The sequence below is a fragment of the Ictidomys tridecemlineatus genome, unplaced genomic scaffold (assembly GCF_052094955.1).
Source record: "Ictidomys tridecemlineatus isolate mIctTri1 unplaced genomic scaffold, mIctTri1.hap1 Scaffold_42, whole genome shotgun sequence".
Lineage (NCBI taxonomy): Eukaryota > Metazoa > Chordata > Mammalia > Rodentia > Sciuridae > Ictidomys > Ictidomys tridecemlineatus.
In genome coordinates, this window is record NW_027522720.1 from 961,751 (window position 1) to 989,266 (window position 27,516).

Below are 27,516 nucleotides of genomic sequence, written 5' to 3' on the forward strand. Positions count from 1 at the left end.
ACAAATACGGGAAGTGAGAAATGCATTCCCTTCATACAGGAAAACCGTACCCATAAAGCCACCTAAGATCCACTCCCGCCTGCTGGGACAGGCAGTCAGTCACAAGACCCCCAATTCACAGAGGCTGAGTTTGCTGATCAGGGAAGGTGACTTTCCTGAGGTTATATGGTTTACTGTGGGGGTTAAATAAAACTCAGGGCACTCGTCTCTGGGTGTATTTGGCGGGGTGCTGGGGATTGAACTCAGGGCCTTGAGCAGGCTAAGCACAGGCTTTACCACTGGGCTCCACCCCAAGGCCATTGTTCCTGGGTTTATTTTTTTATATTTTTTAATTTTTTTTGGTTGTAGATGGACATAATACCTTCCCCTATTTATATGTGATGCTGAGACTTGAACCCAGTTCCTCACACGTGCAAGGCAAGTGCTCTACCACTGAGCCACAACCCCAGCCCCTGCTCCTGGGTTTAAGTGGACATCTAATCCATTGGGGAACAAACATCTCAAAGGACAGATGAGGCTGGGGACGGGGCGGGGGCAGCTCCCAAAGGCGGTATTGTGCTGGTACAAGTCATCGACCAGTTCTCAGTAGGGGGCTGACTGGTGTCATCCCTGGGTGAATGTTCCCACCAACACCGATGGCAAACCCTCACGAGGCTGGGAAGAGAAGAGCACAGTGGGCCCCGAGCCGGCAGGCACCAGCACAGCCCTGCGACATGAGCTGAGTTGACATGAGCTGGTGACATTGAGCTGGGCGTGAGGAGTCCTAGATCAGAGTCCCCAGCAGGAACCAGGGGCACTGTCTATCCTTTCCCTAAGATGGGGTCAGTGACCCTGCCCCCAGAGCTGACTGCCGCAGGCCTCTCAGCCTGGCCTCCCCCGTGGCCCGGAGCCTCCCCTCTCCCTGGCAGGAGACCCTCAGGCCAATCTCTACATTTCTGTGGCCACAGAATTCAGAGGTGTCTGATGAGACCTTCAAACTGGATCCCACAATCAGGGTCACCTGAATGCATGGCCTGGTGGCAAAGACCCTGGGAAAGTGGGTTAGTTTACCGAATGTCACCAGTTACAGGGCTCACGAGAGCTTTATGAACTGAGGTGGCGGATCCCTGGTGCAGGGTGAGGCATCAGGTGTGGAAAACCCTACTACTCATCACAAACCTGCTCATTCCGGGAGAGCAGAGTCCTGACAGGGCAATTCTCACAACTCGGAGATAAAGAGCCTTATGCTGACAGCAGGACGTCCACATTTCAGTGTCTTGCTTTAGTGAACTCCTGAGACGCAGGTGCCGAGATCCATCTCCATGGATGTGGAAGTTTTGTTTGTTTGTTTGGTTGGTTGGTGCTGGGGAATTAAACTCAGGGTGCTCGACCACTGAGCCACACCCCCAGCCCTATTTTGTATTTTCTTTAGAGACAGGGTCTCACTGAGTTGCTTAGCACCTTGCTTTTTGCTGAGGCTGGCTTTGAACTCACTATCCTCCTGCCTCAGCCTCCCCAGCCACTGGGATTACAGGTGCGCCTGGCTAATGCAGCAGTTTTAATGGACTAGGACAGTCTGCCCTGACTCAAATCCCCTAGAGGCAGGCCCGAGAGCTGCTTCCCACACCCAGAGCCTAGGAGGACCGCTGCGCACCAACCAACTCAGGCCTGAGGAGTGGGAAAGATGAGGGTGCTTTTTGGCTTCATTTTTACAGGAGAAATGGCAGAGGATAGGGCCGAGGCCCAAACAGCCTGCGGGACGGGAGGTCCTAGAAAAGAATGAGAAGGCCCCCCTCCACCCCTAGAGCAGCAGAAGGTGGTCCGACTCATGGCTCTGAATCCGAACTCCACTTGGGGCTAGCCTGGAACACCATTCTGTTCCAGCAGGTCTAGCCTTGAACCACACGTAAGCCTAGAGTCCCTCTCCTCGATTCATCTTGAGTAGGAGAAGAAAACAAATCTCCAGCTACCAGAGAAGAAGACACTCTGTCCCAGGGTGGAATGATTCAAGTTAATTTAGTGATAGGGACCTGAGAAATATCACCGATCACAAAAGCACAGCACTACTGATATTTACTTCTGGGATGCTACTTTTCCACGGCGCATGCCAGTTTACAAAACAAAATCTCATCTTCTGCGTCATGTTATGTCCTCATAACCCGAGGGCAGGCCAGTCAGGTTTTGGGGGCATCCAGGACTTCTCTAAATGTTAGCCTGTGTGTTTTTTTCATGCACACATGCCCATTTTTCCTGGGTGACAGTCTGTAGTTTTTGAGTTGTTCTCAAAAGACTCCATGACTTAAGAGTTAAGAGCCACTATCCCTGGTGAAGGCAGGGGTGGTGTCTCATTTGTCTCTGTTCCCGCACAGAACAGGTGTGAGCAGATGAGCAAGGGCTTTTTACCTGGAAGGAAACCAAGGCTCAGGGTGGGCTCCTCACCTGCCAAGGCCACACGGCTCAAGGTGTGACCCTCTGACTCCAGGCCCCCTGCAGGCACTGTGTGATCTTCAGCCCCTGCTGAAGTTATGACCTTTCCTTTCTTCCATGAAACAAGAGAGTGAAAGCAATGGGGAGAGGCTGCCCCGGGGCAGAATCTGCTGGCCATGCCAGATTGATGTCCATTCTCTGAGCACCATGTCAGAGCCGTGAGGCGAGTGCTCAGGCCAGGCCCCCTGCAGCTGGGGGCGAACTGCATCTCCCTCCACCTCCCGGCCTCAGAGTGGAAAAACAGTGCCAGATGGTGCCCAACACAGGCTGCCGATCTCCATAACAAACCGCGCGAACCACTCACCCTGCCACCAACCTCCCTGGAGACCCGAGGGGCAGCTGTGCCACCAGAAGGCTGGGCTTTCTTGCCTCAGCCCAGGTCTTTGCATGGGCTGCACCTGTGCCTGGGAGACCCCACCCCCCGCAGCCCTCAGGATAAAGTGCATCTCAAAGTCCAGGATCTGCTGCATCGGGGTCCAGGTGGTGCCCTAACCCCCGGGCCCAGCAGCCTCCCAGATGGACCATGTAGTGCAGGTATCCAGTCAGCCAGGGACTCAACACTCCCAAACTGCTGCCCATTAGGCCAGGGTGGAGCAGGGATGGCTGTAGCCCTGTGCCTGGGGCCAGAGGGACACACACTTCACCCAGGAAAACCAATGGAAGCACGACTTCCAGAATGAAGCCCACGAGGCCCTGCACACACCAAGGTCCCTGCAGGGCAGGTGTACACTCAGCTTCCCCAGCCCTTCCCCACTGGGCCTCAGTCCCTGCTTCTCTCGCCCATAGCACTAGGAAGGGAGACTGGGATTGTTTCTTAGTGTCCCCACCAGACCAGAAGCACAGGAAAGCGGGGCCCAAGTGGCCCCTGATACATCTGTCAGATGGAGGAGGAAAAAAGGGAAGGAATTTCCTCCTCGAAAGAAGAGGGAAAGGATGGGAGAGAAGCTGGAAGAAGACCGACCGGCAGTGGAACCCACCGCAGGTGCAGGGTCTGCCCCAGCAGAACAGCAAGGGCCACCAGGCGCTCCTGCCTGAGGGCAAGGAACAGGGAGATCTGTGGGACCACTCTGCTCATTCCTCGGAGACCTCCAGGGCCCAGGACAAGCGGGTCAGCAACAGCACATGGGCCAGAAAGAAGGAAGCAGTAGGAAGTCCACCCCAGGCCCTGGAGGCCTGAGCAGCCACCAGGGGGAAGCCTCGGCAAGGCTGACCTACGGAGGAGACAGCAGGTCTCCGTTGAGTCACACCAGTTTCACAGAAAGTACAGGTCTGACTCCCAGTTACACCTCTGGATATCGCCTAGGGACATGGTCAAAAGCTGAGCCAAGCCTGAGTCCCAGGGCCAGCAGCCCTGCCCTCAGGAGCCTCCGGGCCCTGACCATGTCTCTTCATCTCCTGTTCAGCAAAGGGAGAAGCAACGTCGGAATCCACACCCCACCTTTACTCAGTGCTCGGTGCTGGATGACTGGGAGCTGCTAGGGAAATGCTGTCACACGAAGCAGCCCGGCGAGGGAAGAAGCCTAGCTCTGGAGTCCCTTTGCACTCTGTGGCCACCAGCAGGTAATCTTACTTGTCTGAGCCCCAGTCTATCTGTAACCTGGGCATAAACACCTCCTTCCAAGGGTGGCTTTAAGGTCATGATGAAGTGGGTATGACCCCTCCCCTGAAGAGCCCTGTCCGACTCTGTGTACTCCAGTGGCCCTGCCCCTGCAGTAGCTGGCGCACAGGGTACCTGCAGCTCGGCGGCCGTCACTTTGTGGTAAATGAGCTCCTCGTCCCGACGCTTCTCCTGGGGGATGGTGATATTGGCCAGCGCTGTCTGAAAGTCCAGGATCTGCTGCATCTGGGGCCAGATGGTGTCCTCATCTCCCCAGCCCAACAGCTTCCCCAGCTGGACCATGTAGTTCAGGTATCCCGGCAGCACCTGTGGAACCCAGCACCCCAAAACTGTCTGTCAGTGGTTGCCACCTGCCGCCCAGTGGGCCAGGTGAGGCCGGCCCAGCTGCGGCCCTGTGCACGGGGCCCAGGAAACATGCTGGAAAACAGCTCTGGAGAGGATTCTGGCGCTGTGTGTATTCACTGGTGTCCGTGGCGCTCCTGGTAAAGCCCACCGCCTCTGGGCACACATAGGTCCCTGAGGCTGGCCCCTGCTGCTCTGGCCCTGCCTTCACGGGTCGTCCTCAGCCATCTTCCTGTTCTGGAAATGCACCTTTTCTGAACCACCCTCTGCCACCACATCCCTAGAGCTGAATCAAGTCCTTTCTCGGCTCCCTCTGCCCTGATCACAATGTATACAGTTGGCATCTAGTTGGGTGGTCAGTTAAGTAATGTCTCCCTCTCCTACTGGACCTCGAGCCCCGTGGATAGGCGAGTGAACCTCAGGTGGGCCAGGCAGGGGAAGGGAGAGCTGTGAGGGGTTGGAGGTGATCTGGTTGTGGCTCTGGATCTCCCCACTTACTGGCTGTGTGACTTTGAACAGGTCACTTCTGTCTCTGAGACTTATTTCTTCCTCTGTATAGGGCAAGGTAAAATGAATATCCATTTGACAGATAAAGCAAATGATGTTCAGAGAGGCTGAGTGAATTTGGGGTGACTGGGAGCGTTAGAGGTGAGGTATATAAAAGGTCTGAGACCCTCAGATGGTGGGGGCTGCTACTGCACCTCTCTACAATGGGGACAAATGACACCTAACCCCTGCTCTTTGTGCCCACAGTGCCTGCATATGAACTAGCGAGCCTGGGGGCATCCCTCCCTTGACTGGGCTGCCTGTTGCCCATCAGGAAAGTGATACCCCTGTGTTCCCCCAGCTTCTAAGACCTGCCCAGGTATGCTGTGGGGGACATGGTGGGAGAACCACTGCAAAGTCCCACTCACCTTCTCGTTTTCAGTCTTGTTCAGGTAGTAATCTCTGGAGGGCAAGCCCAGGCCAGACTGGTCCACCTAAAGAGGGAGGCAGAGTGAGAGGAAGGCCCTGCTGCAGGCTTGTGTGTCTCCTGCGGCCTCTGCCTGCCCCAGGACTTCTCACACCAGGCACTGAGGACCAGCTCAGGTCCGAGCAGGAGCACAAGCCGGTAGCCGAAGTCACAGATGGGATCACTCAGTGATAAGACAGACACGTTCCTGTACACCTGTGGGGTCAGCTGCAGAGACCTGGGCCCTTCTGAGGGCTGGACAGAGCCTCCTTCCTCTTCAAACACCCCTTGGTCTCAGCAATGCACTCTACTTCTCTCAACCCTTCCCAAGTGACGAGGAGCCAACACAGGTGGCTTAACCTTAACCCAAGTTACTTAACCTTTCTGATCCCCAGGTCCCTCGCCCAGAAAGTTAGGGAGATAACACCTAACCTTCGGAGCTAGAATGAGGATTCAAGAGGACAGTGTCAGTACAGGGTTTTTGAGAGTGGGGCAGGCAGAGGAGGGTCACTTCCTGATGGCTACCATTGGAACCTTCTGGCCACACCTTGACTCAACCTGGGTAGCTGCTATTATAGTTCATTAGGATGAAAAGGAAAGTGTACCTCAGTGAGGTTGATGCTTGTAAAGGTCACACAGTGAGTGAGTGGCGCAGTTGGGCTGAGAACTAAGCCTTTATGACCCCTAATCGGCTCTCCTGGGTGTGCTGATCCTCAGCCTTGGGCAGGCTCTGGTGGGAGAGATGGACCAAAAGCATTCCAAGCAGCACCACAGAGCCAGAGGCTAAGTGAGGGGACAAAGAGGTGGCTACAGCTGTGCCCAGGAGTTGATATCACTTGTCATTTCTGTGGCCCATGATGAGCTGCCCACCGAGATGGCTAGTCTGCCCTCTCATAGTCTCTTGCCTGTAAAAATCTCACTGCTTGGGGCTGCCAGAAATAATCCCGGCTTAGAAACCAGAGCCTGCTGCCACGGCCCAGGGCAGGTCTCCCTCCACCCGAGGAGGCCACACCCTTTGCTTCCCTGGCCCAGGCCTGCTCACCTGGATCACATTGCTATTGGAGTTCTTAGAGTCTGCACTGACATAGACGGAGAAGAAGGGTGAGGTTCGGTAGTGGGCAGTGACCACCTGCAGGGTGTCCTGGAAGTTGTCCTTGGCCCAGGGACTTGTGATATTCCAGCCTCCAAGCTGGGAGAAGGCAGAGCAGATAGGGAGGGGAAGGTGGTAAGGAGCCTGTGTGCAAATTCTGGTTCTGCAGCTGACTTGCTCTGTGACCCTGGAGCAGTCATCTGACCTCTGGGAGCGTCCAGAGCAAATGAAAGGGCTTCTGACCTGTGACCTGGAGACCCACGGAGGGAGCAAAGACTCAACCTTAACAAATGAGCTGGGAATCCCAGAGACTTTGCCCCCTGTGCTGTTCATTTGTTGGACAATCAATCACACGAACGTGATTACTATTAAGACATAAATCCAATTGTGACTACGGGAAATAAGGCTCTGTATTTTGAAAAAGGCTGATAAGCTAGGGTCTACCTTGGTCTCTCTCCAAGTTGGGACTTAAAAGAAATTCTCTTTAGTCCTCCAGGATTGGCACACACTGGCACATGGGGCCTGTGCCAGAGAGGAGGGACTGGGAGAGTCCCCATGCCTGCAGCAATACCTTCCCCGAACTGAGATAGGATGGCGAGCCCTTGAGCAAGCAAAGGGTGGCCAGAAAAGCCGCAGCCATCTCTGTCTGTGCCAGGCAGCCTGGCCGGAGGGAAGATTTCTCCTGGGCTCAGGAGCAAGGCGAGGCCTCCAGCCAGCAGGTCTGGCTCTGTTGCTGGCCTAAGACTCCCTGTTGGTTTCTCTGGAATAACACACACCTCTCGCACACTCAACCCACCTCCTGAGGAAAGGGAAGTGGCAATCCAGAGGAAGAGATTCCCAGTGAATATCGTCCCCAAGGCCCACGCAGATGCACTGAGACACTTAGATGTCCTCAACAGATGCTGACACACAACCCCACACATTACAACAGACAGTCCCCCCACGCACAGACGTGCATGCACACGCAGTGGCAGACAGACTGGCTGCGTGTTCCAGCTGGGTGCGGAGGCTGGAGGTGTGGGCTGGCTGAGCACCAGTGGGCCTGAGAGCTGCAGCCAGAGGGGCTGGCAGGAGGCGCGGCAGGAGGGAGGCCAGAGTGTGTCCCAGGGACTCACCTTCTCAATCAGCTCCATCAGGGACTAGGCCCTGAGCTCCTCGATCCTGGTTTCATTCATACATGCGCGGTAGTATACTTGGGCCTTCCTTTCTGCCTCACTCAAGCTGGCTGTGGAATTTTCTAGAAGGATAAGAGATAGCAGATATTGAATAAGCCCCCATTTACCTGCTGGGGATCCCCAGGCAAGTTCCTTTTGGAGCCTCGGTGCTCCCCACTGTGAAGCCGTCAGGGCAGCTGCTGTCAGGGAGCAGCCAGCCCCAGCGGGTATGAGTGCCCCCATCCTAGTTGGGTGCAGATCAGGAGGGCATGCCCTGTCTCTGCCCATCTGCTGATCAGGCCTGAGGACCTGTCCCTGGCATGGCAGCCCGGGCCCACCCAGCAAGACAGTCTGCATCCCTGCCAGCCAACGTGTGGCAGGAACTCCCCTGCCTGGTGCTGGGACAGAGCCATGTCTCGGCTTCAGATCACAGCTCACTTTCCTTGTGAGAAACACTGGGGCTGAGTGAAGCCTGAAAGGCCTCATTCACTGTGAATTGACTTTCTGCTTCCTCCTCGGGGGGCCAGGCGTAGTCAACAGACCTGCAGACGACTCCAAGGGCTGTTTTCCCCGTCCCTCCCCAACTCAGGCCAGCAGCACCTCATCCTCTTTGGTTCCCAGACCCCCACCCACCCACCCACCCACCCGCAGACTCCCTTCCTATCCCCCCTGTCCTTAGCCCCTGGTCCAGAGCCGCCTGCTGAAGGCCACCCTCCTGTGTGAACACAGCACGGAAGGTCCCCATCTGTACCTGACGAGTTTGAGTACTCAGGTCCCCAGGACCTACTATGTGCTGGGGCTTCTGGGTCTGCATGTTTGTCTCAGAGCTCCACTCCAGACCACGTAAGATTCCTGGCCCCTGCGTCCATCTGTCCAGCTTGCTCCCACCCTGGGCTGGCCACTTGTCCTTCTCTCAGATTAGTTGCTCTCTGACTTTAAACCTCTTCCTTTGCTTTCTCCCAAGATCTCTCCAAACCCACCTCCTCCATAGGCACCTTTCTCGCGGGCCTCTATCGACCCATCCATCCATGGGACGCAGAGCAAAGGGTTGCTCTGTGCCAGGTACTGTGGGTACTCTGGGGCCAGACAACAATGTCCTCAACCCCAGGAGGCTTCGGCATGGGACCCTGCTAAAACCCCACTTGCTTCCATACTTTCTCAGTCTATTTTTTTTACCCAGAACCTCTCCTATGTTGCTCCTTCCAGAACATTCTCAGCACTCTGGGCACAAAATTAAGACCTGCTCTCTATCCCCAAAGAGCTTATAGTCTAGCGGGGACATAGATGTGCCAAGGAAGGAACACAGCACACAAAAGTGCTTTAACACTGCAGAGGCTCTGGAACACAGAGAAGCACCCCCCTCTGCCTGGGTGTGGGGGGGCCTCCAGAGGAGGTTCTATTGGAGCTGGGTCTCAAAGAGAAACAAAGGCGGTCTCCAGGTAGAAACAGGGCAAAGGGCACTGGGTGGAGGGAGTGGACAGCGTGGGGCCAAGGAAGGAAGCAGGAAGGGCTTGCTGCTAGAAGGAAAGTGTGTGGCATTCGCTGGGTGCCAAGGGCACGAGTCACTTCCTGGCCAGTCTTTAATCAGCTTCTCCAGTTCTCAACCCAGAAGACTCCCCATCCCTCCATTCTGGCATAAATAGCACCATGGTTATCACTGGTCAGAGGGCATCAAGCCCAGTCTAGCTGAGATCTGGGAGGTAGCCCCGGAAAGGCCACTCAGCGGGCTGGACTGAAGACAGGTCAGAGCCAAGAGAAGGCCCTGAATGAGAGATGGAGGTTAGGGGCTTGAACAAGGAGGGGCAAGCCTTGCCCTGGAGACCAAGGGCTGCTGCTGGGCTCTGGAGACACCTGTGTGAGGCTTCCTGGGGACAAAGGAGGGAAAGGGAGCCAAGCTAGGGTTGCTGCCACACCTCCGACTCAGGAAGCAGAGCATGGGGCGGCAGAGGGGAGTCCCTCACCCCAGTGGCCTCAGCTCTGTGGCAATGCTTTTCCCTTCCCAGCAGCTAGGCTCTTGGAAGGACAAGCAGGAGAACTGTCATCATTTGCCAGGCCCAGAAGCTGCACCTCACCATCCACATCTGGCTCCAGTCATGACCCTGAATGCCAGGGCCACTGTTAGGGGAGGTGCTCTGTGCACAGCTAGAGGGCCTGGCATCTCCCTCCTCCAGAGCCCAAGGCCACCCAGATAAGAGGCCCACGGAAGGCTCACCAGGAACAGCCTGGCTGTGCTAATCACAGCACATTATGAGTTCCAGCTTGAGGCTGCCTGTCCCTTCCTTCCCTAGCACTTGGAGGTCAACGACACTGCCTTCAAGCATGGCCTCCCTCTCTCCTTTGTTGAGAGGTTCCCCAACCAAGCTCAAAGTTCCTCCAGCAACCTGGGATCCTACTCACTGGCTTTCCCACAGCTGTGGGTTTTTGGTGGCCACCAGGCTGGGTGTGGAGATGCACGGATCTGTCCGAGGAAGCTGGCAGCCCAGTAGTGAACAGATGGCAACTAAAGTCACAAGAGTGTTTGATTCCACACAGGGGAGTATGAAGAGAAGGTGCCGGAAGCCATGAGAGGATGGTGGGAGAGGCCTGGGAAAGTGGCCAGAGGAAGCCCTGCTTGGGCAGGAGGAGGCTGACATGGAGCGGGAGTGGGGCTGTCTCGCCCCACATTGTGTCTTAGTCATCCCTGTGTCCCCAAAACCTGAACAGGCACAAAGTAGGCCTTCAGCAACATGTGCTCAAAGAAGGGAGCTCGGCGTCTGTGTTTAACAAGGCAGGATGTCACCTCAGGGGAGGAGGGTGATGGGGCTGGTGCCTCCCAGGAGTTGCATGGAGAGGAAATGCAGGTGTGTGCTGTGCTGCGCCCCCTCCAGGGGCACCACGCCTGGACCCCGCTTCAGCTCTGGCTGGGGCAGGAGCCCTGGTGGATCCTCTTCCCACCTCTGCTTCCTGGGGCCCCCGGATTCTCCCACCCCTCTCCTTCCTCACTCAAGAGCTCCAGGGATAAGTGCTGAAGCAAGATGGCCAGGTGAAGGCCACTGGAGTAGATCAGGTGGGCCAAGATGGGGGCGTGGGCCAGCAGAGGAGGGGTGAGAGTGTCAGGAACGGTGCCAGGCTTCCTCAGCCTGGGCAAGCAACTGCCTTTACCAGAATGTGGAGCCCGGGAACCAGTGGTAAGTGAAGAGCGTCGGTCTGAAGTTCAGGTTCAGACACCTGGGGATCTCTACCACACCCCCGAGTGGACCTCTGCCCTGGGCCTCAGCCACTGACTCGTGCGACCTCCAGTAAGTTACCCAACCTCTCACCTATTAATTGGGTGTGGTACTAGTAAGAGCCGCAGTGGGAACTGTTAGGATGAGATGTACACACACGGCCACACCCACACAGGGGTGGCTGGTCCCCAGAGAGGCTTAAGTGGCCTGGGTTCAAATTCCAGGAAGCCCAAGCCACTGTGGGCTCTGCCCTCCCAGGCAGGCACCTCCCCTCCCCTCCCTGGGCCTAACCTTCTCCCTGTCTCCCAAATGTGAGGATGATGCTGAATCCCCATGGGCTGTCCACGAGATCTCGGTGCAGGGCCTGGCCTGCAGCAGGCACCAGGAATGGCAACAACACATGGTATCCTTATGTTTTTTTTCCCTGCAGAACAAGGCGCCTTCTTTATCAGCTCCCGCTTTCCCTGAGACTTTGGGGAAGTTTCTGGAACTCAGGGCCCCAAGAAGGAAGTATCCAGGCAGTTGGAAACTCTGTGGTCTGGTCTCAGGCTGCCAAACTTTCTATGCCCTTGGGACCCCAGAGTAGCCCTGTCCCCAGAATGTGCCCCGCATGGAGCCAGCATTTCAGAGACACAGCCTGTCACAGAGGGCAGGAGGATGAAACAGCAAATGCGGGAAACCTAAAAACAAAACCATGAGTGATGACACAGGGTGACCTGATTCGTTGCCAGATCAGTGACGTGGACACATCTCATGCTGCTGGAATAGCGTACATGTGTAGATTGGTGTTTGGGATAGAAGGAAGGAGGCTGAGAACTTTCCTTATGATCCCGGTATTGCTTGAATTGTTACAAGCTTGCATTACGTTTTTTTGTTATGCAAATATATATATATATATATATATATATATGATATTGTAGATATTGTAGAGTAAACCTGGCAGTACGAGCTCAGGCCCTAAGAAGCCCTTGGAAGACTCAACAGAGGCAGTGGGTCGAAGGAGTCTTGAAGGGCCGGGTGGGGGCACTCTAGAGACTGGATCCAAGCACAGTGGGAAAGCCTCAGGCAAGGGCCAGGCTAAGGAGTGAGGGGCCTGTCTGTTGGCTTCCACGATGATGTGAGGTCACACTTTTTTTTTTTTTGGGTACCTGGGACTGAACCCAGGGTCGCTTAACCACTGAGCCTCATCCCCAGCCCTTTTTATTTTTCATTTTGAGACAGGATCTCACTAAGTGGCTTAGGGCCTCGCTAAAGTGCTGAGGCTGGCCTCGAACTTGTGATCCTCCTGCTTTGGCTTCCCAAGTGGCTGGGATTACAGGCCTGTGCCCCTGTAACTGGTGAGGCCACACTCTTGTCTCCCCTAAGTCCACAAGGTAGTGCTTGTATGTCTCTTGGGGGAGAGGCAAGAGTGCAGTGAGGCGCCTGTGTTCTGAACAGCTGAGGTCGCACCCTCCAGCCAGCAGGCTGCAAGGAGGACACACCACAGTGGCCCCGGGCCTAGTTCAGCCCACCTGCTCCAGGTCTCTGGATTTCCTGAGGGGCCTGGGGTGAATTCACCCATGAAAGAAACACACGGCTTGCCCAAGCTCACTTGGCACATGGATGGTAGTTGCTGTCCTCTGGACCAGTGGACGCTATCCTTGCCGGCACTGCAAATATCTTTTCCTCTGTCCATCTAGAAAGAAGTCTGCTCCGGGTGACCTCAGAGGAGCCTGAGCACTCTCTTTTGTTCCAGTGTCCACTCAGGTAACAAGGCCCCAGGTATCGAGGCCCACAGGTGAGGGGCTGTTCTAGACTAATCCCCAGGAGTAACCCTGATGGGGACGGGACCCCAGGATGTGCCTTCCAAGCCTCTGGTCAGTGTGATGCGAAGGTGATCCCAGTACTGAGTCATGCCTAGGCCAGGGCTTGGCTGGCCTGCAAAGCTTGGTCAAGCAGCCACTGCAGATGGGAACCGTGAGGCCGGAGGCTCTGCTCAGCCAAACTCTTGAGCAGCATCACTCAGGGCTTGTCGGTGGGGAATCTGACTTCAGGAGAGCCAGGAGACAAAGGACAGAAATTTTGAGGCCCCATAGCTGATCCCAGCTCTACCTTTTCCTGGGAAATACACTTCTTTTGTCTTTGTGAGTCTCGTCTGTAAAATGGGAATATACTGGTGCCTACTTGAATGTACCATGGGAATAAAATGAAGTAACCCAAGGCCTTGGTGGCGGGGACGTGCCTGTACTGCCTGCTCTGGAGCCAGGTCCGCGTCAGTGCTTCCCTGAGAAATAAAATAAGCAGAGATTCTTTCCCTTAGAGCATCCTGATTAACCACATGAGCTAGACGCCACTTCACAGGTGGAGAGCTGAGGCCTGAGAGGCTGGTGGCCCTCTGCAGTCACACAGCTTGTCAGGATGAAGTCCGGTTGGAACCCACCCCACCAAGAAGGGCGCCTATGCCCTGCTGAGCCCCCGGTGGGTGCCAGGCCCTGTGCGTGGCCCTCTGAACCACACGTGCCAGTCAGTGTCACAGCAGCCTCACTCCCGGTGGCACTGGCTCCTCCATTTCACAGAGACTGGAGCTACAGTGGAGAGAAGCAGGTCACTTGGCAACGGCCAAGATCGCAGGCCAAGGCCACCAGACTTGGCAGCTCTCTGGTCTGCCTCCTGATACCATCAGCCCCTGGCCCTGGGGTCAAGGGTTTGATGGCCTGGTGCCGGCTGTTCTGTGCCCAGCTCAGAGCAGCTTTCCATGTACAACGGGACTCTCAGGGACACGGTGATGTAAGGCTACAGCCCAGGCCTGGAGGCCACTCCTCATGAGCCCTGCCACCGTACAGGGAACAGGACAGGATGGATCCAATCTTGGCACAGGTCTAAGGTCCTCCCAGTAAGAATCAGCTCCAGGCCAGTGGGAGGCCAGCGCCCTTGACCACAAAGCAAAAGGAGTGGTTCTGGGCCTAATTGCCCATCTTTCTTCCTCCCCCCCTCGATGCTATCTGCCCCCCAGAGCACCAGCCCCACTCCATTCTGGAATGAAGGTATGTTCTTGGCAAAATTATTTCACATTTCTGAGCCTCAGTTTCCTCATCTGTAAAATGGGAACGATAATCCCTAAGTTCCAGGATGTTAATGAGAATTAAAGGGGCAGTAAATATAAACAGCCTAAAACATAACAGACACTCAAAAACTGCCAGTGTCCTTCCCACTCTCCTTCAGCCCTCAGTGTTCTGTGCTCCCTTCAACACAGTGACAAGGGAGCTATGTCTGTCCCTTATACCTGAGGAGAGGGCATGGGACAGGGGAAAGGGCACAGGACCAGGAATCAGGCCAACTATGAGCCTATCTTGAGGACCTCTCTGAACCTCAGTTTTTTCATCTATCAAATGAGGTGAACGATACCTCCCCAGCTTCCACCCTACAGGATAAAATGGGATGACAGTTCAAAAGCGTTCTGTGAACTGTACAGTCCTGTGTGGGGATTAACGTGAGGAATGAGAGTACTACCACCGCAAAGAGCAACCACCACATGCAGACTGAGGAGAGCTCTTTACTCATATTTTCCCATTAAATTTTATAACCTGGAGAAGCGCAGTTGCCAGTGTGTCAATGAAAAATCAGGCTCTGGGACTGGCCCAGACCCCACAGTGAGAGTCGGCACTGAACCCAGCCCACCTCGATACGTGTCTGGACCACCCACTGCTTCGTTATGGTCCTGCCAAGGCCCCAGCTGTGTCACTGGGCTCTGGGGAAGGGACTGTCCTGAGTTGTAGCCTTGAAACCACAGACATATTTGCCACTTGAGCTTCCAGATCTGAAACAAAAGGCGGCACCCCCTTTGGAAGACACCTTTGGTGGCCTCAGATGGCCCGGGGCCATCTCAGGCTGAGACTTGGCCATCTTGGCCTGCAGATTCCTTCACTCCACGTTCAAGTACCACCCTGCTCCATCCCTGGGGGGCCAGCAGGAGGCTGTCGCTGCACTGGGTGCTGAGGGGCATCCCACCCAGGAAATGCCCGGGTCAAGGAGAAAGGACAGGCAGGTTTTACCTGGTGGCAGCTGTGCCCCAGCACGAGGCACGAGTGAGTCAAGGACTCCTTCACCTGTGTACATGTTCCCACCTTCACCAAGAGCCCCAGCTGCCTTGATTTCATAATTGTCAAATTAGAATCATTTCTGTCTTGTAAGGAGATGACTGTCCTTTTGAGAAGATTTGTCCCCTCTCAGGTAGCTTCTTCATTTTACCTACCTTGGGTGTCTTGAGTGGTTTTCAAAAAGTTAATGAGCATTTGTCAAAGCCAAGGTCTGTCCAGCATGGCTGCATGGATTGTTTTTTTCATAATCTGGCCCTTCCCAGCATTTAGGGTCCCAGGACAGGGGATAGCAGGGGGCAGCAGTAAAAGGTCCCTACTGCCAAGGGGTTTGAGTCAGGAGTGGGGTGCAGCCTGGCGCTGCAACTCCCTCTGGGTTCCATGGGGCTGATGGGAATTCAACAACATGAACCAGAAATCCAGCTGCACACAAGGCAGGTGGGGAATTGGAATCTGAGGATGAAACCATCAACCCCAAAGTCAAAAGTACTTTGGAGAGTCTGTGAGGCCACGGAAGACCCTGCCTACGTGGACAACTTAACTCTCCGATAAGCTGTTAGAACTTCCGTTGGGCCTTAAAGTCTGATGTGGTATGTCCAGCCTTGACTCCATTTGCTCACAGCTTTCAAAACTCAGTCAATGCTAGCCAAGGACGATGCTGCATCCTGAAGCCACAAAATAAAATGACCACAGCTATCAGCTCCTGTGTGCCTGGTATATGTCACAGACGAGCTGACGCATCACAGTGTGTTCTGTAGTGCTCAAAGCCCTGCATGATTGTAATCTCAACTACTTTGGAGGCTGAGGCAGGAGGATTGCAAATTTGAAGCCACCCTGGCCAATTTTGCAAGTACCCTGTTTCAAAACTTTGACAAAGCACCTGCCTAACATATGCAAGGGTCTGAGTTTGATTCCCAGCACCTCAAACAAACCGACTCTACAGTTTGGATGTTATTAATGCTGTTACACAAAGAAACTGAGACTAGAGACGAATAACTCACACAGCAGGGCCCCACAGCGAGTGACAGGGCAAAGCCCCTCCTGTGACCAGGCCTGGCTGGCAGGTGCAGTAGGTGGCGTCCCCTGCAGCCCATTCCTTAGTGTCCCCATTGGTGCTTACCCAGCAGGTACTTGATGATGGCTTGACTGTGTTCCCAGAGGTTGCTGAAGGTCCCCCAGCGTGAGTGGCCATCAGGCACGGTGTTGGCCTTTATCCACCCCCACAGGAATAGATGAAGAAGTCCTGGCAGGGGTCCACCGTGGGGTCCATGGAGTTCAAGATGGAGCTGGTCACTGAGACGCAGGCCTCGCTCAGGCACACTGGGGGTGTTCCTGGAGGGGTAAGGGAAAAAAGTCAGTGATGGGCAGGGAGGAGGGTTCGGGAGGGCAGCGCAGGTAGCCTAGGGCCCCAGCACACAAGCTCCACCCTTGCCCTGACCGAACAGACTAGGAACTGGATGGTCACTAGACCCCGAACAAGAAAGGATTCAGCAGCTTCATTATCTTCTGGTTTGTGAAATAAGACTTCTGCCCGTTGCCTAAAGTCCCTTCTGTGGCTTAAAAGAACCCAGAGCCCAGGTGCTTTTTTCTCTTTCTAGGGATTGAATCCAGGGGCTCTTCACCACTTTGAGACAGTTTTGCTAAACTGAGGGTGACTTCAAATGTCCTATTCTTTTACCTCAGCCTCCGACGTAATCTGGGATTACAGGAGGGCACCAGCACACCCAGGGGTGCTTTTCCCTTAATCAACCCTTCCTCCACAAAGATTCTCTAACTTCTTATTATTCCCTGATGCTTAACACACTTATCCACTCATTCACGCACTCAGCTACTCCACAAAATCAATACTGAGGCCCTTTGCTGAGTACAGAGTGTGTGCGAGGTGGAGAGACAGGAGGTAGTCCTTCCCTTTTCTGTTGGGGACACACATGTTACATAAGCAAAGTCAAAACACACCAGGAGAAACTGCCACTTATTTACAAAACTAAACTGAATGTTGACTAGGAGCCAACTGGGTGATGTGGATATATGGTACCAGGACTCAGGGACAGGGAAAGGACTGGGAGAAGCCATTCCCTCACCAGGCAGGAGAGCTGCTTGTCCCAATTGAGGGGGGGTTGGTGGCTGAACAACCCTAAACCAAAACAATAAATAAATAAACAGAAACAACCTGAGAGGCTGGTTTGCCAAAGGTGTGAGCAAGGGCCAGACCCTGCCTCAAGGCTGTCTGATGAGCTCTTGCAAAGGACCAATCTGGCAGGTACCCAGAGGCTCATGGCCTGCCCACAGGAGCCACCCAGGCCACAGGGGGGACTGCTTCCTGAACAGGCTGGGCACCAGGACCACCACCCACGTTCACGGTCTTTCAAACCTTGCTCAGCGTCAGATGCGGGTGGGATATCCCTGAGGAAACTGAGGCTCTGAGAGAGCGACCAGATCAAGGTCATCCAGCCTCACAGGAGAGCTGAGAGCCAATGCTGGCCTGTTCTGGCCCAGCAGCCCCAAGGCCATGTTTTCCTGCTGTCCGTCTCCTCTTTGGTGGCCATAGCAGAGGCTGAAGTGGCCTGATTGGCAGGATTGGTTCCTTCAACACACAGGGAGGCAGTGAGGCTGGGTAGCTTTGGAGACTGGTAGATCTGGGTTCAAATCTGGTGCAGAGACCTCCTGTACAACCCTGGGTTGGGGGCGCAGCTTGGCAGTATGCATCTGCCACCGAAGGCCCTGGGTCAACCCCCAGCACTGCCAACGAAAACCAAAAACAAAACCTCTGAGCCTCAGTTTTTCCAGGGTCCATTTCACAGTGACGACAGGAAGACCTCACATGATCCCATCACACAGGGTACATCAGACAGGTCTGAGCTTCCAGGCTGATCTTTAGAGAGGAGGAAAGACTGCAGCCTTCAGCTCACTCAGAAACAATACCAGCAGGGCTGAGGGTCTTGAGCAGGTCCCCCGGGGGCTTATCCACCTCAGCTGACAAAACCCAAGTCCTTCAGGTGGATGAAGGGCTCAGAGGAGTCACACCACAGCAAGAAAATCAGGGTGACTTAATTTTGAGATTAGGCAGTAATTAAAAATTACTGAGCTACTGTGCGTGAACCCAGAGCTCTTCTACGGCAGGACCGAAGCTGCCATTTTCAATATTTCCAGATGAGCTCCGTCATGAGTTTCAGAGTTGCATGTCCCAGTCCCCAGCCACAGTGACGACAGGATTATTTATGGGGGAAGGCAGAAGAGAACTTGTGTGTGGCTTGACAAGGCCTATTCACTATTATGATAAAACTTCATATTTGGGAAAGAAAAAGAATACCTATTGTTGTTACAACCAAACCACAGGAAGTAAAGCTTGGCACGATCCTGGCTGGTGGAAAGACCCAGAAGGCAGACTGCTGAGGGGCTCAGGGTTGAAGACAAAAGCAGAAACCAGCACCTAGAGTCGGACCTGCAGGTGGTATCCTCAGCTGGCGCCTCCTCTGCAGACACTGCCCTGGGTTCCTGGCTGGGCCCGGGCAGTGACCTTTAGGTTATCTAACTATTCTAGGGTTTGACGATCTTTAAACAAATAGTCTTGGCCAAGCAGGTCTTAATGTATATTTGGTTAGTTAATTAATGGTTTCCCACCCTGTTCATCCAAGGCTTCCGTTCCTTAGGGAAACCTTTCCAGACCCTCTTCCCCTCTGGGTCCCTAACTGCCTGGGTGTTTGCCATCTCAGCGTGGGCTGTGCTGGGTCACGACCATATCTCCCTGTCCACCTCCTGCACTAGAAATGAGCTTGAGGGTGGATTAGGTATCTCCCTTGCTCCTCTATGTCCCCTTCTTGTCACTGTGCTTGGCATCCGGCAGCTCTTCAATACACATATGTGGAATGAACAAGTGACTGAATGAAAGTGCCTTGCCCAGTGCCTGTCACCACCTGCAGCAGGGCTCATATTTCTTCCCTTTAGGATGTGTGGTCAGCTGAGAAGCAGGAACCAGACCCACATCGAAAGCGTTCATCTGGATAGTGCTATCAAAGATGGTTTGAAATATACTGATGACTTCACTGGCCAGACATCACTCACCGGTGGGTCTTATAGAATCACCAGAGGATCTGCTTTGACTGGCCTGATGTTTGTGCATCCGTGGCCAATGTCAGCACCTACTGCTGTGTAACGAGTTTACTGTCAACATCCGAGGTGGCCACTGCTTTCTCAGGTGGCCCAGGGTCACTGATCCTCTGCCCGGCTCATTCCTCTCCTGGGTCTAGGCCAGGGAAAATCTGTCTGAGGCCCTGAGAGCCAGGAACACAAGGCAGAAGCAGGATTCTTCAGTGTGGGCCCCACTTGGCAGAATTGTTTTGGGTTTGATCACTAGGAGCTGACCCTGGGGATTCCCTTTGGGTTCCTGGTGAAGAAACTTTCTGTACAGAAACTCCTAAGGATGGTCGCAGGCAACACTGGCTGCTGAATCTGCCCCACTCCCCGTGTCCTGGGCCATGAGCTGAGCAACGGGGCTGGCCAGGCTCCACACTGACTGGCCAGTTGTTCTGGACTGACTTCGGTGAGGACAAGGTAAGGTGGCAGCTTCAGGGTGAGGAAGATCTGCATGTGCCCTGTTGACAGAGAGTTGCATGCACACACTCGCAACTCACACCTGCACAGTCAGGTACACACACTCAGCAGAGAAAGGCTTAATCCTCCTACTCTGTGGTTCACTCCAACTTCCAGTTCCTAGGCCAACATGATGAAGATTTGGGCCTACTTTTTCTTCCAGTAGGTGCAGGATCTCTAAGAAAATTTCATCTATTTGATTTACTGTTTGCACAGTTAAGTTATGCAGGCACGATTCCAGGCACATATGGTTAGAAGTCTGGAGATTAGTAATTAATGAATCAAACAGGCATTAAGCACCTGTTGGGCCAGGCACATTTGGTAAAAAGCCAATAAACCATTAAATAGTTAAATAATCAAGTGATTATTTCTTAAGTATTACACAGGCCCTTAGCTCAGTGCCTGACACAGAGTAAGAACCTGTCACGTTTGTGGAATGAATGAATGATATGGGTCCCATACAAGAGGGATGCAGGGGTGACTCAGATGAAGTCTCTGCCCTCTCCTCAGGCCCCCAAGGGCCCTCCTCACCCCAGCCCAATACGGCTACCTTCACAGGTCAGCAACTTCACAGTGGCAAAGGCTCAATACAGCCATGAACTCTCTGATGGGGTGAGTGACCAAGTTGGTGGATGGAACCCCTGGGGCTGCTCACCAGGTGGACTAGCAGAAAGCAGGATATGGGGGTACAGGAGAGTGGGCCCTTGGCCTTGGTTGTAACCTGAATCCACCCTGTTGGGTTGTGTAATGGCTGAGCAATGAGGCACTGACTGGATCTACGCAGCTAGACATGAGATCCAGCCTCGAACTCCTGACCGCAGGACCTGAGAGGCCCCATGGCATCACCATGTGGGATGGAACAGACATACCCACTTACAGAGCGGTGCAAAGGCCTTGGGTCACAGAGCTGAGCTCCTCTGGGGTCCTGGTGTGCTCCGGAGTGCATCCTGATTACAAAGCCGGTGGGCAGGGCCTGGGCCCCAGAGCCCTCAGGAGCCAGCAGCCTGTGCACACTTCTCCACTCCACCTGACACTAGACCCCCACTGGCTGTGTAAGCTTGGCCAAGTTACTTGGTCTATGCCCATTTCCTCATACGGAAAAGGACCCAAAGCAACCACACCTTGCAGGGGTGCTCTGAGGAGGACAGGAGGTGACAGACTTAAATGACAGACGTTTGGCCCACAAGTGGTGTACAGTAAACAGAAGCCTTTGTTACTAGTCTGTTGGGACTGAGGATAGCAGGCAGTGGCAGCCTGTCTAACTGTCCCACGTCCTAACAACAGCAGTGCCCAGAACCGAGCTGAGAAAGTCCTCTCAGGCACCAGGTACTTCCTCAGAGCCATCTCCAAATTGGGCACTGCTTACCCATTTAAAGTAGAGAAGACGAAGGCTCTGGGAAGTGACGTGGCTTGTCCAACTGAGAACTTGCTGGTCCTTCTGGTTCCAAGACTTTCATACCATCCATGCCGCCCACCTCCCTGGGCTGAGATATGAGATACAGGACACATGAAGAGGTGTGATGGAGACTCAGACCCAACTGAAGTCCCACCTCTACAGGTGAGGACATTGAGAGACACACATATATCTATGCACATACAGCTACTTTTTGAAAATGATATGAATTAATACTTACATGAAAGTTTAGGAAAGATTTTAACCATCATGGAACTTATTTGGTTTGTATAGTTTTCATGGCAGGGGGTAGGAACCATCCAATCAGGCACATTTAAAGCTTCAACTCAGACACCACATCTATTCACATTCCAAAACACAGGACATGGACTCTGCCCATTCAGAGAAACAGAAAGCCACATGTCTAAGGGCTGGATGCACAATAATCCCACAGGGGAGACAGTGGATAGTTGGGAATAGGAATACAACTTACCAGAGTTGGCTACCCATGACACTCTGTCTGTTTACCTTCAAGACCACAGCTGTGGGCCATGCCTGTGGACTTCCAAGCTAAGGAGATTACCACGGTACCTCGACCAGGAAGGATAACTCTTGACCTCTGGAGTCTTTACTGGTGAGATTCGGGCAGGTTTATTTCCATCTAATTTCACAACATCCTGAAAATTCAAATTTGTTTATATATATATACACACACACACACACAAATATAGACAATATATAAAAGGTGGTCTCATTTAGTGTTCACCACAGTGCTAAAGGACAGCTCATACTGTCCTCACTATGAATCACCATGCATCAGGGGCCTTTCAGATGCACTCAGGTTGTTCAGGGCTCTGATGTTGAAGATTGTTTTACATGCCATTTTTGAGCATTTTGGCTTAACGTTGCAACTGTACCTCAGCAACACAGATACATGTGCAACAGGTATGTTCATTTTCACACCTAAGACCCAGGCTTTGTGAAGTTAGGATATGAGATGGCTTTGTGTTCTTACCAACCCAGTGGAAGAGGAAGTCAGAGAGAGTTCTTAGGGTTTCAGTATAGGCTGAATCATGAGAATATTTTGGCTTCATGTAATTATATTATTGGTAACTGACTGCTTATGTAGAAATTTGTCAGAAAAGTTCAGCACTAGTAAACTCAAAAGCTTCAGGGGCTGGCTAAGTGGATCACATAAAACCTTTCCTGCTGGACAGAGAACCAAAAGTGAAATCATTGTGACTAATTTGAAAACATATTCAATTAGAGAGGAAAATGAAAGCTGGGTATGAAGGCACATGCTCGTTATCATAGCTATTCAGGAGGGTAATGCAAGAGGATTGTGAGTTTGAGGCCAGTACTGGCAACTTAAAATAAAATAAAATTAAATTAAAAGGGATGGGGATGTGGCTTATTAGGAAGAGTGCTTGCCTAACATGCCCAAGACCTTGGGTTCAATCCCAGTACTGCAGACAAACAAAAAATGAAAACAAGAACTGTTCTGTCAAATAAGACACACAGGCAAGTTTCAGTGCAGAGCTATCTACATCTCTGACCTGTGTCCTCAAAGATTTATTTGAGAATATTTCAGTGTGTGCCCTTCAGTATAGAAAAGGAGCATTGATTCTCAGAGGTCACTGTGCCAGGGTGCTGTAAAGTACTTCTAGTTTTACTTAAATGTACATTCTTCTTAGTATATCATTTAAGGCTCTTGAGCTCTCTGGGTTTTACAATCATTATATAAATTTGATGCCTAAGATATATAATTACATCAAAGTCAAATGTGGTGTTTCCTTTTTTGGGAGAAAGAAAACCCAAATTTCTTTCAACTCAGTGGAGGGCACTGACCTAATTCTAACCTTAGCCCAAAGGTCCAAGTTCATGTATGCAAGAAGAGTTCTGTACACATTTTCCCTATGGCCACATCTTTTACTCAAGCTCCATATCTGACTCACCAGATGCTGCCAGCTGGTATCCTATTGTAACACAGTAAACGCAGTATAACATAGTGGACAGCAAAGGTAACCTCTTCACAAACCTGTGCTTGTTTGGGTTGGGGTTGAAGATGCTAAGATCTACCAAAACATGATTTGGTCACTTATTGTTATTGTGTTGCTATTGTCCGAGGACATTTCTCTCTCTATGTGGAGAAATGAAACAATTAATATAAGCATCATTATTGTATGACCAGAGCAATGAATGAAAAAGGGATTGAGCTAGATTTCGTTCGGACAGTTAATACTGACTCACTAGAAAACATTGAACAGGTTTCCTAAACTTTCTGTGTCTTCGTTTGCCTACGTTTTAAATGTCCTCTCTTGACCTCAGGTTATATCAATCAGGTCCTAATTTTTCAATTCCTCCACAGACCCCTCACTGGGACATCTAACAGTATGTTTTGAGTGCTTCCTCAGGCCAGAAACTGTTCCAGGAACAATCAAATACATCCTGAAGGTGACTTTATGGTCTTCCCTCCCTCACACCAGCTTCTCTCTCTTAGAAATCCTCAGTGGTGGCATAAACATCCATATCCCAGGGCAGAAGCCTGTGGGAGCCCACCTCAGCCTCTCTCTCTCTCCCTCAGCCCTCTGGTCAATGATGACCAAACCCTTTCAAGTGCATTGTCACTATCTTTTTTTCTCTCAGCACTAGAGAGTAACATCATGCTTTTATCAATAAAAAAAACTGAATGATACTTCTGGAAAATTAATGGCCGATATCCATAGCATACTGTTCATATCTGGGAGGTAGATTATATTGTCAACTATACTGGCACTTGTTTTGAATGGCTGAATTTTTATATATCAATAGTAAGCTAAAACAGATCTAATACAAATTGATATAAGGTCTGATAAAATAAAATACAAATCAGTTAAAGTTAACACCATGAAATTAAAGAATTCTTGTTTATATGAGAATAATAGGCTGAAAGCTTTGGCAAGACTCAATAAAAATCAATCATTAAATAGTAAATGCTGTTTCATTTGGTGTTACAGATTCAGGGAAATCATAAAAAGACAGTGATCCCTGACAAGGGATAACACAAGGTAAGCCTTAAAATTGGACCAGTTCTATACACGCCAGGCAGCATAGTAAGCAGGGAAATCTAAGCAGAGCTAGGACATAATAGTGTGGAGAAGGAGCTGGGACTTCAGCAAGGCCAAGGTGATTATATGATATAAGGTGCAGGATCAAAAGGGACAACTAAACAGAAAGAGAAGGTTCTAAAAATCAGCAAAAGAACCCTATGGTCTCTTTAGCTGAGTAGTAGAGAGTATATATGTGAAGAAACCACCCTAGGATGGAGAAAGAATAGAAGGACCAGAAAAAATGAGCATGGGGGCAAAAACACATGGGTAGAAAGTTTGTGTTCTGATAGGCCAGGGTGGGAACATCTTATAATTCACAGGAGACAGAATAGAGTACAAAATTTATTATCTAAATGCTGGAGAGAAAATTAGCTTTAGACTAAATGCTCTTCCAGTCCACTTAACAAACCTTAAAAGTAGGTATGAAAAGATTAAACATAACTGTGTCCAAGAAAAAAAGTACAAGTAATATTTGTAATAATATAAAACTATCTGAAACAGAAAGAAAAACCCAACATGTCAGGCATTCAATAAAAAAATACAAGTCCTGAAAGGAAAGAGAAAAATGAAAAAAAGTACCTACATGTTCAAGAAGCTACAGAAAACCATAATATGTTAAGAAAAGACAATAAGAAAGAAAAGGAAGATCACAAACATAACAAAGAATACCATAACAGAACAGTGTAAAAGCAACCAGTAGTAGAAACATCTAAAAGTAACCAAAGTAAAAAGAAATTAACTACAAAGGATGCAAGAAAAGAATGACAGGAGACTTCCTTTTAAAGGTGGCATTAAGGCAATACAGAAACAGTGAATCTTTTACTTTAAAGAATAAAAACACAAAAAAGAACTTCAAAATTTAACCTAGATTTCCATACCAAGAGGCAAAATATTCATACATGAAGGTAGTGTAACAGAAGAATGAAAATTCTTCTTCACTCCTTGCAGGGGGCGTATACAAGGTGGAGGTTGTTGCCAGGTGTGGTGGCACACTCCTGTAATCCAAGTGATTCTGAAGACTGAGGCCAGAGGATCAAAAGTTCAAAGCCAGCTTTAGCAACTAAGCAAGACCCTTTTTCAAAATAAATATCAAAAAGAGCTCAGGGTCAGGGATGATGGGGTTGTGGCAAAGTGGATGAACGCTTGCCTTGCATGTGTGAGGCACTGGGTTCGATCCTTAGCACCACATAAAAATAAATAAAAATATTGTGTCCAACTACAAGTAAATATATATATATATTTTAAAAACAACAACAACAACAACAACAACAACAACAACAAAACCCAATACCAACTCCACTCCCAACTTTGGTCCTCTGGAAATCAGTTAAGAAAAAAAAAGGCAAAAACATTTACTTATAAAAAGTTAGTGAACTTAGGATAAGAAGAATGGATGCCTATGGCATTCTGGCATGAAACTGATTTCTTTAAAAATCCTAAGATAGAATAGATTGCCAAGGTTGAGCATGCCTATGAACACCATCAGCTTTGATGCTCAGGGAGCTGATTTGTTGGAATCCAAGTACTAAATACTCATAAGCACAGAAGAAGGCAACTTAAAAGAATACATTCTATAAGAAAATAAGTGGGAGGAAAAGCTAAAGCTCTGTGCTCCCCCCCCCACCAGTAGAAAAACAAAAAACAAAACAGCAAAGTATGGCCCATACTCGGGATCTGAAACACTGTAGGACTCTGTGGGCCCACATGTCAAATACCAAGAATCTTCTCTTTTGATCATAATAAGGATTGATGAGACATAGGTCTCAAGAAAGCTAGGCAAACTGGGTGTGGTGGCACATGCCTGTAATCCTAAAAGCTCAGGAGACCGAGACCCTAAGTAATATAGTGAGACCCTGTCTCACAATTAAAAAAAATAAGTAAAAAGGGCTGCGGATAGAACTAAGTAGTAAAGTGAACCCTATGTTCAATCCCCAGTACCAAAAGCAGAATGCTAGGTAAGCACTCTACCACTAAGCTAATATGCCCAGCTTTACTAAAGACAATTTAAAGTGGCTCTAACAAATATAACCAAAGAATTAAAGGAAAGTTATCTGAAGAATTAAATGAAACATTATGAAAATAAATTAACAATAAATCATGAAAAAAGAAATGCATCAAAAATAAACAACTGCAAAGGAGAAGGATGCCCATTCTCTCATCACATTTGCAACATAGTACTAGAAATCCTAGCCAGAGCAATTAGGTAAGAAAAAGAAATAAAGGGCATACAAAGTGGAAAGCCATCATCAAATTGTCACTGTTTGCAAATGACCTGATCTTATATATTTAAAAAACAAAAACAAAAAACATCCAGACTCTCTGCTAGAAAACAATTACAAGTAGTAAATTAACTCATCAAGTTGAAGGAGACAAAATCAACCTTAAAACACACACACACACACACACACACACACACACACACACACACCTTCAGCAGCACTGTTATACATCAACAGTATCAAAATTACCTGAAATAAGAGTCAAGACAGCAATCCATACACCAAAGTACAAATGACATTTTTCACAGAACTTAAAAAAAAAAAATACTAAAATTTACATGGGTTCACAAAATACCCCCAATAGCCAAAGCAACCTTGGGAAAAAACAAAAATACAGGAGGCATTTTAATACCTCACTTCAAAATATACTACAAAACTGCTGGGCATGGTGACAGATGCCTTTAATCCCAGTGACTTGGGAGGTGAAGGCAGGAGGACTGCAAGTTCAAGGCCAGCCTCAGCAATATAGCAAGACCCTATCTCAAACTTTAAATAAACAAACAAACAATAAAAGGGGATGGAGATGTGGCTCAGTGGTTACCTATTGCACTTGGGATCAATCCCCAGTACCCCTCTTCCCCCAAATACTACAAAGTAATGAAAACATCCTGGGATTGGCAAAAAAGAGACATAAAGACCAATGGAACAAAACATATTAGAAGTAAGCACAAGCATATATAGCCAACTGACTTTAGAGAAAGATTTGAAAAACACACATGGGAGAATGAATCGTGTTTTAAATAAATGATGCTGGGGAAATTGGGTATCCACATGCAGAAGAATAAAATGAGACCTCATTTCAAAAATCAACTGTACATAGACTAAAGATTTATGTAAGATCTGAAATTCTGAAACCACTAAAAGAAAACAGGAAAAATCCTTCAGGATACTACTATGGCCAAGGATATTTTTAAGAAGCACACACACACACATACACACACACACACACACACACACACACACACACAGACACACACACACACACACACACACACACAAACAAAGCAAAACAAAACAAAAAACAACAGAAATAGTATAGGAAACAAAAGCAAAAAAAAAAGGTATCATATTAAACTACTAAATGTCTGTACAGCAAAAGAAGCAATAAAGAGTGAAGGTCTTAAAGAATGGAAACTTATACCTCTGAATAAGTTTAACACTGACCATGTTTTTTTACCTGGTTTATTCCACTTAAAATGCCCTTGAGCCAAAACCCAATGAAATTCAAATCCAGAAGGCCTAATAAGAAATCTCTCCATCTCAA

The 27,516-nt window shown here is 50.3% G+C and overlaps 1 long non-coding RNA gene and 1 pseudogene across 2 annotated transcripts in view; one reads left to right on the top strand and one right to left on the bottom strand.

Annotated features, from left to right (window-relative positions):
* The window catches only part of LOC144373551 (endothelin-converting enzyme 1-like), a 71,181-nt pseudogene that overhangs the window by 21,403 nt on the left and 22,262 nt on the right, over window positions 1-27,516 (bottom strand). Inside the window, exons 4-9 of the transcript XR_013433179.1 lie at window positions 20,858-21,561; window positions 16,022-16,233; window positions 7,584-7,705; window positions 6,421-6,567; window positions 5,341-5,406; window positions 4,199-4,390 (exon numbers count right to left, since the gene is read on the bottom strand). The product of XR_013433179.1 is annotated as an endothelin-converting enzyme 1-like (transcript). The remainder of the gene's footprint in view (window positions 1-4,198; window positions 4,391-5,340; window positions 5,407-6,420; window positions 6,568-7,583; window positions 7,706-16,021; window positions 16,234-20,857; window positions 21,562-27,516) is intronic.
* On the top strand, window positions 3,822-4,239 carry LOC144373552 (uncharacterized). The gene is made up of 2 exons (XR_013433180.1): window positions 3,822-4,026; window positions 4,163-4,239. It is a non-coding gene; the product is annotated as an uncharacterized LOC144373552 (long non-coding RNA).